Below are 12,617 nucleotides of genomic sequence, written 5' to 3'. Positions count from 1 at the left end.
TAAATTAATTTATAATAAAGGGGTAAACTTGGGTAGATGGGATGAAATGATTGTATCCCCTAGAAGAAAACCTAGGCAATACCATTCAGGACATAGGCATGGGCAAGGACTTCATGTCTAAAACACCAAAAGCAATGGCAACAAAAGCCAAAATTGACAAATGGGATCTAATTAAACTGAAGAGCTTCTGCACAGCAAAAGAAACTACCATCAGAGTGAACAGGCAACCTACAAAATGGGAGAAAATTTTCGCAACCTACTCATTTGACAAAGGGCTAATATCCAGAATCTACAATGAACTCAAATTTACAAGAAAAAAACAAACAACCCCATCAAAAAGTGGGTGAAGGATATGAACAGACACTTCTCAAAAGAAGACATGTATGCAGCCAAAAAACACATGAAAAAATGCTCATCATCACTAGCCATCAGAGAAATGCAAATCAAAACCACAATGAGATACCATCTCACACCAGTTAGAATGATGATCATTAAAAAGTCAGGAAACAACAGGTGCTGGAGAGGATGTGGAGAAATAGGAACACTTTTACACTGTTGGTGGGATTGTAAACTAGTTCAACCATTGTGGAAGTCAGTGTGGCAATTCCTCAGGGATCTAGGACTAGAAATACCATTTGACCCAGCCATCCCATTACTGGGTATATACCCAAAGGATTATAAATCATGCTGCCAAAAAGACACATGCACACGTATGTTTACTGCAGCACTATTCACAATACCAAAGACTTGGAACCAACCCAAATGTCCAACAATCATAGACTGGGTTAAGAAAATGTGGCACATATACACCATGGAATACTATGCAGCCATAAAAAATGATGAGTTCATGTCCTTTGTAGAGACATGGATTAAACTGGAAACCATCATTCTCAGCAAACTATCGCAAGGACAAAAAACAAACACCGCATGTTCTCACTCGTAAGTGGGAATTGAACAATGAGAACACATGGACACAGGAAGGGGAACATCACACTCCGGGGACTGTTGTGGGGTGGGGGGAGGGGGGAGGGATAGCATTAGGAGTTATACCTAATGCTAAATGACGAGTTAATTGGTGCAGCACACCAACCTGGCACATGGATACATATGTAACAAACCTGCACATGGTGCACATGTACCCTATAACTTAAAGTATAATAATAATAAAATTTTTAAAAAGGAAAAGATTGTATCAATTTTTTCTAAAATGCTTTGTACTCAGAAGTTCCTCAATAACACAGAATATACAGAGATATTTCAGAACAAAGACTTTTTCCAAGTAAAAAAACTTTAGATCTAGAAGAAAACTTGTGAAGTAACTTTCTGCCAAACCACACCATGATTAGTTTATGTGTTAAAATAAACATCTATCAAGAATTTATTATATTTCAATGTGGTATGCATCAGTGTTTCTCAAACCATCTGTGGTGAAAGGCCATTTTCCCCAATCCATTATATATTTGCAAAATATAATAAAAATAAATTACTAGACAAAAAAATTGTGATGGCTTTCATTTTTTTCATTTTAAAATGTTTATTTATTTCTTAAAATTGACATGTTATCATTGTACTAGACAAAAGAAATTTTTGCAAGGTCATATTTCTTAAAATTGACATGTAATTGTTGTACTAGACAAAAGAAATTTTTACAAGGTCATGGAGATTTTCTCCCATGTTTTCCTCTAAAAGCTTTGTTTTACCTTTAACATTTAAGACTATGATCCATCTGGAATAATGAAGATAGCCCAGATTCTTTGCTGCATCTCTCATTGAGAGTCCCATCTCTGTGAATCTGGGATAGTTTTAGTGACTTACATAACCAACAAAACATTGCTTATATGTTGTTCTGGGACTTCTGAAACCAGTCATAAAAAAACCTGCAGTTTCTGGGCCTTTTGGAACACTCTCTGGGAGCTTTGAGCTGCCATGTTAGAGGTCAAATAACTGGAGACCACTGTGCTGGAGAAGCCATGTATATGTTCTGGTGAATTGTTCCAACTGAGCCTAGACTTTAGCCATCTCCACCAAGGAGCCAGATACGTGACTGTCCCATCCACCAGCTGAATACCATCATCAACATCATGTTAAATATGTTCTATAAGTATACAATATAAATCCATAGGAAACAGCATGGTGATACCTGTATGGTAATCTGTATGGTCATTTGATTACTCAATACGCTTCTTGGCCTTTTGGCTAAGATCAAGTGTGATTACTATGCATACCTCTGGTGATGGTGCTAGGATTAACAATGGAGGGTCAAAGGTGTACCCTTATGTGTAACAATGGTCCTTCATCCCACCCAGGGGATGTCTTTAATTATTACATGTGTAATTAAACTGTAGTATTTAAAAGAAAGAAACTAGATTTAAAAAAGGATTCAATTTATAATAGCAACAAAATATAATACTTAAGAAATAGTTTGAACAAAACATCCACATGAAGAAACTATAAAAGCACAAAACCATACCAAAAAAGCCCTGCAATGAATGGAAAGAAATACATTATTCCTGGATAGGAAAACCAAATTCTATTTTTAAAGTTCAATTCTGATACTAACTGTAGATATTGACAAAATTCCAATTAAAGTATCAATAGGATTTTTCAGTTAGAGAGGGCAATTTAAAAAATATTCTGATGTCCATCCCAAGAATAAATAGGCAATTATAGTGTTTTGAAAAGTTATCTCTGAAAAGTAAGAAATGTGAAGGGAAACTAACACCACCATCAGTACAAATTATAAATATCACAATAATTACGAATACTGGTAAATATCATCAGGATAGAACAAATGGCTCAAAAATACACACCAAACAAACTTTATAAAGGAAGGATCACAAATCACTGAGAAAGAAAGAGAGCACTTCAACACATAGTAGTGGGACAATTTGTTGGCTAGTTGTAAATATGCACATTTCCAGTCTTCATATTAGGCAACTAAAATTACTACCAATTGTTTAAAGAATCAGCCTGGCACGGTGGCTCACACCTATAATTCCAGCATTTTGGAAGGCCAAGGGGGGCGGATCATGAGGTCAGGAGTTCGAGACTAGCCTAACATGGTGAAACACCATCTCTACTAAAAATATAAAAAGTTAGCTGGGCGTGGTGCCTGTAGTAGAGACATAACTATAAAATCTCCAAATAAGGTCTATTTCTCATTTTTAAAATAACAGAAAACTCATTCTCTCCTTCTTCCTTTTCCTTCCTCCCTGAACAATTCACTCCTAAAGTCATTAGTTCACTAATGGAGCAAAGCAATGTAGGCATTCTTAAGGTCAAGGGAATGGGGGAAGAGAATGGAAAATTCACAAAGGAAATTCCAATGATCAACAAAACATACTTTTCAAATTTCAACCTCATCAATATTTAATAATATGCATACTAAAATATTGGAATATATTTCTATATATCAGAAAAACTTTAATGGGAATACCTAGTTCTGATAAGGGTAAGAAAGCAAGAATTTATATGAATAGCTGTAAAAACCTTTCAGAAAGCAATTTGGCTATATGTATCAAAAGACTTAAAAATGTTTTGTACCAGAGAAGGTGTCCAAGATAACCAAATAGGAACAACTCCAGTCTGCAGCTCCCAGCGAGACCAATGCAAAAGGCAGGTGATTTCTGCATTTCTAACTGAGATCAGGAGATTCCCTCATGTGCCTACACCACCGGGGTCCTAGGTCTCAAACACAAAACTGGGCAGTTGTTTGGGCAGACACTGAGCTAGCTGCAGGAGTTTTTTTGTACTGCAGTGGTGCCTGGAACCCCAGTGAGACAGAACCATTCACTGACCTGGAAAGGGTGCTGAAGCCAGGGAGCCAAGTGGTCTCTCTCAGCAGGTCACAATCCCATGGAGCCCAGCAAGCTAAGAAACACTGGCTTGAAATTCTCACTGCCAGCACAGAAATCTGAAGTCAAGCTGGGACAATCGAGCTTGGTGGGGTGAGGACTACATGCCATTACTGAGTTTTAGTAGGTGGTTTTCCCCTGACAGTGCTAAAGGGTCTGGGAGGTTTGGACTGGGCTGAATTCACCACAGTGCAGCAAAGAGACTGTGGCCAGACTGCTTCTCTAGATTCTTCCTCACTGGACAGGGCATCTCTGAAGGAAAGGCAGCAGCCCCAGTCAGGGGTTTACAGATCAATATCTCATCTCCCTGGGACAGAGCACCTGGGGGAAGGGGTGGCTGTAGGCACAGCTTCAGCGGATTTAATCTTTTGTACCTGCTGACTCTGAAGAGAGCAGCTGATCCTGACAAGGGTGATTCTCCCAGGACAGTGTACCAGCTCTGCTAAGGGACAGACTGCCTCCTCAAGTGGGTCCCTGACCCCTGTGCCTCCTGACTGGGAAAGACCTCCCAACAGGGGTTGACAGACACCTCATAAAGGAGAGCTCCGTCTGGAATCAAGCTGGTGCCCTTCTGGGATGAAGCTTCCAGAGGAAAGAGCAGGCAGCAATCTTTGCTGTTCTGCAGCCTCCACTGGTAATACCCAGGGAAACAGGGTCTGGAGTGGACCTCCAACAAACTGAAGCAGACCTGCAGAAGAGAGGCCTGACTGTTAGAAGAAAAACTAACAAACGGAAAGCAAGAACAGCAACATCAACAAAGAAGACCCCCCCACAAAAACCCCATCCAAAGATCATAAACCTCAAAGATCAAAGGTAGATAAATCCACAAAGATGAGGAAAAACCAGCATGAAAACGCTAAAAATTCCAAAAACCAGAATGCCTCTTCTCCTCCAAAAGATCACAACTCCTCTCCATCAAGGGCACAAAACTGGATGGCGATTCCAAACCTGGCAGAGACACACACACAAAAAGGAAACTTTCAGGCCAATGAAAGTTTGATGAATATGGATACAAAAATCCTCAATAAAATACAGGCAAACTGAATCCAGCAGGACATCAAAAATCTTATCCTTCACGATCAAGCCAGCTTCATCCTTGGGATGCAAGGCTGGTTCAACATACGCAAATCAATAAACGTAATCAATTACATAAACAGAACCAATGACAAAAACCACATGAGAATCTCAATAGATGCAGAAAAGGCCTTCGATAAAATTCAACATCCCTTCATGATGAAAACTGTCAATAAACTAGGTATTGATGAAACATATCTCAAAATAATAAGAGCTATTTATGGCAAACCCACAGCCAATATCTAACTGAATAGGCAAAAGCTGGAATCATTCTCTTTGAAAACTGACACAAGACAAGGATGCCCTCTCTCACCACTCCTATTCAACATAGTATTGGAAGTTCTGGCCAGGGCAATCAGGCAGGAGAAAGAAATAAAGGGTATTGAAGTAGGAAGAAAGGAAGTCAAATTATCTCTGTTTGCAGATGACATGATGGTATATTTAGAAAACCCCATCATCTCAGCCCAAAAACTCCTTAAACTAACAAGCAACTTCAGCAAAGTCTCAGGATACAAAAACAATGTGCAAAAATCACAAGCATTCTTATACACCAATAATAGACAAACAGAGAGCAAAATCATGAGTGAACTCCCATTCACAATTGCTATGAAGAGAATAAAATACCCAGAAATACACTTAGAAGGGATGTGAAGGACCTCTTCAAGGAGAACTACAAATAGTGATTTGATTCAAGGAAATAAGAGAGGACACAAACAAATGGAAAAACATTTCATGCTCATGGATAGGAAGAAATGGTATCATGAAGATGATCATGCTGCCCAAAGTAATTTATAAATTCATTGCTATTCCCAATAAGCTACCAGTGACTTTCTTCCCAGAATTAGAAAAAGGCTACTTTAAATTTCATATGGAACCAAAAAAGAGCCCGTATACCCAAGAAAATCCTAAGCAAAAAGAACAAAGCTGGAGGCATCATGCTACCTGACTTCAAACTATACTACAAGGCTACAGTAACCAAAACAGCATGGTACTGGTACCAAAACAGATATACAGACCAAAGGAACAGAACAGAGGCCTCAGAAATAACACCACACATCTACAAACATCTGATCTTTGACAAACCTGTCAGAAACAAGCAATGGGAAAGGATTCCCTATTTAATAAATGGTGCTGGGAAAACTGGCTAGCCATATGCAGAAAACTGAAAGTAGACCCCTTCTTTACACCTTATACAAAAATTAATTCAATATGGATTAAAGACTTAAATGTAAAACCCAAAACCCTAAAAACCCTAGAAGAAAACCTAGGCAATACCTTTCAGGACATGGGCATGGGCAAGGAGTTCATGACTAAAACACCAAAAGCAATGGCAACAAGAGCCAAAATTGACAAACAGGATCTAATTAAACTAAAGAGCTTCTGCACAGCAAAAGAAACTATCATCAGAATGAACAGGCAACCTACAGAACGGGAGAAAATTTTTGCAAGATACCCATATGACAAAGGTCTAATATACAGAATCTACAAAGAACTTAAACAAATTTACAAGAAAAAAAAAACCCCATCAGAAAGTGGGCAAAGGATATGAACAGACCCTTCTCAGGAGAAGAGATTTATGCAGCCAATAGATATAAAAAATGTTCATCATCACTGGTCATTAGAGAAATGCAAATCAAAACCACAATGACTTACCATATCATGCCAGTCAGAATGGCGATCATTAAAAAGTCAGGAAACAAGATGCTGGAGAGGATGTGTAGAAATAGGAATGCTTTTACACTGTTGGTAGGAGTGTAAATTAGTTCAACCATTGTGGAAGACAATGTGGTGATTCCTCAAGGATCTGGAACCAGTAATACCATTTGACCTAACAATCCCATTACTGAGTATACCCCCAAAAGATTATAAATCATTCTGCTATAAAGACCCATGCACACATATGTTTATTGCAGCACTATTTACAATAGCAAAGACTTGAAACCAACCCAAATGCCCATTAATAATAGATTGGATAGAGAAAATGTGGCACATATACACCCATGGAATACTATGCAGCCATAAAAAAAGAATGAGATCATGTCCTTTGCAGGGATGTGGATGAATTTGGAAGCCATCATTCTCAGTAAACTAACACAGGAACAGAAAACCAAACACCACATATTCTCACTCATAAGTGGGAGTTGAACAATGAGAACATGGACACACAGAGGGAAACGTCTAGGTTTTAAGCCCCACATGCATTAGTTGTCAGGGGGTGGGAGGCAAGGAGAGGGAGACCATTAGGACAAATAGCTAAGGTACGTGGGGCTTAAAACCTAGATGATGGGGGACGAAACCAAGATGGCCGAATAGGAACAGCTCCAGTCTACACCTCCCAGCATGAGCAACGCAAAAGACGGGTGATTTCTGCATTTCCAACTGAGGTACCGGGTTCATCTCACTGGGGAGTGCCAGACAGTGGGTGCAGGACAGTGGGTGCAGTGCACCACGTGTGAGCTGAAGCAGGGCGAGGCATCACCTCACCCGGGAAGTGCAAGGGGTCAGGGAATTCCCTTTCCTAGTCAAAGAAAGGGGTGACAGACGGCACCTGGAAAATCGGGTCACTCCCACCCTAATACTGCACTTTTCAAACGGGCTTATCAAATGGCACACCAGGAGATTATATCCCGCACCTGGCTCAGAGGGTCCTACGCCCACGGATCCTCGCTCATTGCTAGCACTGCAGTCTGAGATCAAACTGCAAGGTGGCAGCGAGGCTTGGGGAGGGGTGCCCGCCATTACTCAGGCTTGACTAAGTAAACAAAGCAGCTGGGAAGCTCGAACTGGGTGGAGCCCACCACAGCTCAAGGAGGCCCGCCTGCCTCTGTGGGCTCCACCTCTGGGGGCAGGGCACAGACAAACAAAAGACAGTAATAACCTCTGCAGACTTAAATGTCCCTGTCTGACAGCTTTGAAGAGAGTAGTGGTTCTCCTAGCACACAGCTTGAGATCTGAGAATGGGCAGACTGCCTCCTCAAGTGGGTCCCTGACCCCCGAGTAGCCTAACTGGGAGGCACCCCCAGTAGGGGCGGACTGATGCCTCACACTGCCGGGTACTCCTCTGAGACAAAACTTCCAGAGGAGCGATCAGGCAGCAGCATTTACGGTTCACCAATATCCACTGTTCTACAGCCTCCGCTGCTGAGACCCAGGCAAACAGGGTCTGCAGTGGACCTCCAGCAAACTCCAACAGACCTGCAGCTGAGGGTCCTGTCTGTTAGAAGGAAAACTAACAAACAGAAAGGACATCCACACCAAAAACCCATCTGTACGTCACCATCATCAAAGACCAAAGGTAGATAAAACCACAAAGATGGGGAAAACACAGAGCACAAAAACCGGAAACTCTAAAAATCAGAGCGCCTTTCCTCCTCCAAAGGAACACAGCTCCTCACCAGCAATGGAACAAGGCTGGACGGAGAATGACTTTGACAAGTTGAGAGAAGAAGGCTTCAGAAGATCAAACTACTCTGAGCTAAAAGAGGAAGTTCAAACCAATGGCAAAGAAGTTAAAAACTTTGAAAAAAAATTAGACGAATAGGTAACTAGAATAACCAATGCAGAGAAGTCCTTAAAGAACCTGATGGAGCTGAAAACCATGGCACAAGAACTATGTGATGAATGCACAAGCCACAGTAACTGATGCAATCAACTGGAAGAAAGGGTATCAGCTACGGAAGACAAAATGAATGAAATGAAGCGTGAAGACAAGCTTAAAGAAACAAGAATAAAAAGAAATGAACAAAAGCCTCCAAGAAATAGGGGACTATGTGAAAAGACCAAATCTACGTCTGATTGGTGTACCTGAAAGTGACGGGGAGAATGGAACCAAGTTGGAAAACACTCTGCAGGATATTATCCATCAGAACTTCCCCAATCTAGCAAGGCAGACCAACATTCAAATTCAGGAAATACAGAGAATGCCACAAAGATACTCCTCGAGAAGAGCAACTCCAAGACACATAATTGTCAGATTCACCAAAGTTGAAATGAAGGAAAAAATGTTAAGGGCAGCCAGAGAGAAAGGACGCATTACCCACAATGGGAAGCCCATCAGACTAACAGTGGATCTCTCAGCAGAAACTCTACAAGCCAGAAGAGAGGGGGGCCAATATTCAACATTCTTAAAGAAAAGAATTTTCAACACAGAATTTCATATCCAACCAAACTAAGCTTCATAAGTGAAGGAGAAATAAAATACTTTACAGACAAGCAAATGCTGAGAGATTTTGTCACCACCAGGCCTGCCCGAAAACAGCTCAAGGAAGCACTAAACATGGAAAGGAACAACTGGTATCAGACACTGCAAAAACATGCCAAATTCTAAAGACCATTGAGGCTAGGAAGAAACTGCATCAACTAACAAGCAAAATAACCACCTAACATCATAATGACGGGATCAAATTCACATGTAACAATATGAACCTTAAATGTAAATGGGCTAAATGCTCCAGTTAAAAGGCACAGACTAGCAAATTGCATAGAATCAAGACTCATCAGTGTGCTGTATTCAGGAAACACATCTCATGTGCAGAGACACACATAGGCTCAAAATAAAGGGATGGAGGAAGATCTACCAAGCAAATGGAAAACAAAAAAAGGCAGGGGTTGCAATCCTAGTCTCTGATAAAACAGACCTTAAACCAACAAAGATCAAAAGAGACAAAGGAGGCCCTTACATGATGGTCAAGGGATCAATTCAACAAGAAGAATGAACTATCCTAAATATATATGCACCCAATACAGGAGCACCCAGATTCATAAAGCAAGACCTGAGTGACCTACAAAGAGACTTAGACTCCCACACAATAATAATGGGAGACTTTAACACCCCACTGTCAACATTAGACAGATCAATGAGACAGAAAGTTAACAAGGATATCCAGGAATTTAACTCAGCTCTGCACCAAGCAGACCTAATACACATCTACAGAACTCACCACCCCAAATCAACAGAATATACATTCTTTTCAGCACCACACCACACCTATTCCAAAATTGACCACATAGTTGGAAGTAAAGCACTCCTCAGCAACTGTAAAAGAACAGAAATTATAACAAACTGTCTCTCAGTCCACAGTGCAATCAAACTAGAACTCAGGATTAAGAAACTCACTCAAAACTACTCAACTACATGGAAACTGAACAACCTGCTCCTGAATGACTACTGGGTACATAACAAAATGAAGGAAAAAATAAAGATGTTCTTTGAAACCAATGAGAACAAAGACACAACATACCAGAATCTCTGGGACACATTCAAAGCAGTGTGTAGAGGGAAATTTATAGTACTAAATGTGCACAAGAGAAAGCAGGAAAGATCTAAAATTGACACCCTAACATCACAATTAAAAGAACTGGAGAAGCAAGAGCAAACACATTCAAAAGCTAGCAGAAGGCAAGAAATAACTAAGATCAGAGCAGAACTGAAGGAAATAGCGACACAAAAAACCCTTCAAAAAAATCAATGAATCCACGAGACGGTTTTTTGAAAAGATCAACAAAATTGATAGACTGCTACCAAGACTAATAAAGAAGAAAAGAGAGAAGAATCAAATAGACACAATAAAAATGACAAAGGAGATATCACCACTGATCCCAAAGAAATACAAACTATCTTCAGAGAATACTATAAACACCTCTATGCAAATAAACTAGAAAATCTAGAAGAAATGGATAAATTCCTCAACACATACACGCTCCCAAGACTAAACCAGGAAGAAGTTGAATCTGCATAGACCAATAACAGGCTCTGAAATTGAGGCAATAATTAATAGCTTACCAACCAAAAAAAGTCTAGGACCAGATGGATTCACAGCCGAATTCTACCAGAGGTACAAGGAGGAACTGGTACCATTCCTTCTGAAACTATTCCAATCAACAGAAAAAGAGGGAATCCTCCCTAACTCATTTTATGAGGCCAGCATCATCCTGATACCAAAGGCTGGCAGAGACAAAACAGAAAAAGAGAATTTTAGACCAATATCCTTGACGAACATTGATGCAAAAATAATCAATAAAATACTGGCAAACCGAATCCAGCAGCACATCAAAAAGCTTATCCACCATGATCAAGTGGGCTTCATCCCTGGGATGCAAGGCTGGTTCAACATACGCAAATCAATAAACACAATCCAACATATAAACAGAACCAAAGACAAAAACCACATGATTATCTCAATAGATGCAGAAAAGGCCTTTGACAAAATTCAACAACCCTTCATGCAAAAAACTCTCAATAAATTAGGTATTCATGGGATGTATCTCAAAATAATAAGAGCTATCTATGACAAACCCACAGCCAATATCATACTGAATGGACAAACACTGGAAGCATTCCCTTTGAAAACGGGCACAAGACAGGGATGCCCTTTCTCACCACTCCTATTCAACATAGTGTTGGCAGTTCTGGCCAGGGCAATCAGACAGGAGAAGGAAATAAAGGGCATTCAATTAGGAAAAGAGGAAGTCAAATTGTCCCTGTTTGCAGATGACATGATTTTATATCTAGAAAACCCCATTGTCTCAGCCCAAAATCTCCTTAAGCTGATAAGCAACTTCAGCAAAGTCTCAGGATACAAAATCAGTGTGCAAAAATCACAAGCATTCTTATACACCAATAACAGACAAACAGAGAGCCAAATCATGAGTGAACTCCCATTCACAATTGCTTCAAAGAGAATAAAATACCTAGGAATCCAACTTACAAGGGATGTGAAGGAACTCTTCAAGGAGAACTACAAACCACTGCTCAATGAAATAAAAGAGAATACAAATGAAGGGAAGAACATTCCACACTCATGGGTTGGAAGAATCAGTATCATGAAAATGGCCATACTGCCCAAGGTAATTTATAGATTCAATGCCATCTCCATCAAGCTACCAACGACTTTCTTCACAGAATTGGAAAAAACTACTTTAAAGTTCATATGGAACCGAAAAAGAGCCTGCATCGCCAAGTCAATCCTAAGCCAAAAGAACAAAGCTGGAGGCATCATGCTACCTGACTTCAAACTATACTACAAGGCTACAGTAACCAAAACAGCATGATACTGGTACCAAAACAGAGATATGGATCAATGGAACAGAACAGAGCCCTCAGAAATAATGCTGCATATCTACAACTATCTGATCTTTGACAAACCTGACAAAAACAAGCAATGGGGAAAGGATTCCCTATTTAATAAATGGTGCTGGGAAAACTGGCTAGCCATGTGTAGAAAGCTGAAACTGGATCCCTTCTTTAGATCTTATACAAAAATTAATTCAAGATGGATTAAAGACTTACATGTTAGACCTAAAACCATAAAAACCCTAGAAGAAAACCTAGGCAATACCATTCAGGACATAGGCATGGGCAAGGACTTCATGTCTAAAACATCAAAAGCAATGGCAACAAAAGCCAAAATTGACAAATGGGATCTAATTAAACTAAAGAGCTTCTGCACAGCAAAAGAAACTACCATCAGAGTGAACAGGCAACCTACAGAATGGGAGAAAATTTTTGCAACCTACTCATCTGACAAAGGGCTAATGTCCAATATCTACAATGAACTCAAACAAGTTTACAAGAAAGAAACAACCCCATCAAAAAGTGGGTGAAGGATATGAACAGACACTTCTCAAAAGAAGACATTTATGCAGCCAAAAAACACATAAAAAATGCTCATCATCATTGGCCATCAGAGA

General features: G+C 40.0%; 1 protein-coding gene across 2 annotated transcripts in view; it reads right to left on the bottom strand.

Moving 5' to 3' along the window:
* TNFSF4 (TNF superfamily member 4) overlaps positions 1 to 12,617 on the bottom strand; it is a 310,041-nt gene that overhangs the window by 153,963 nt on the left and 143,461 nt on the right. The gene's annotated exons all lie outside the window — the stretch shown is intronic.

Source organism: Hylobates moloch, unplaced genomic scaffold, assembly GCF_009828535.3.
Source record: "Hylobates moloch isolate HMO894 unplaced genomic scaffold, HMol_V3 SCAFFOLD_8, whole genome shotgun sequence".
NCBI lineage: Eukaryota > Metazoa > Chordata > Mammalia > Primates > Hylobatidae > Hylobates > Hylobates moloch.
The sequence above is the reverse complement of the archived record's forward strand: the minus strand, read 5'-3'. Positions and strand labels throughout refer to the sequence as shown.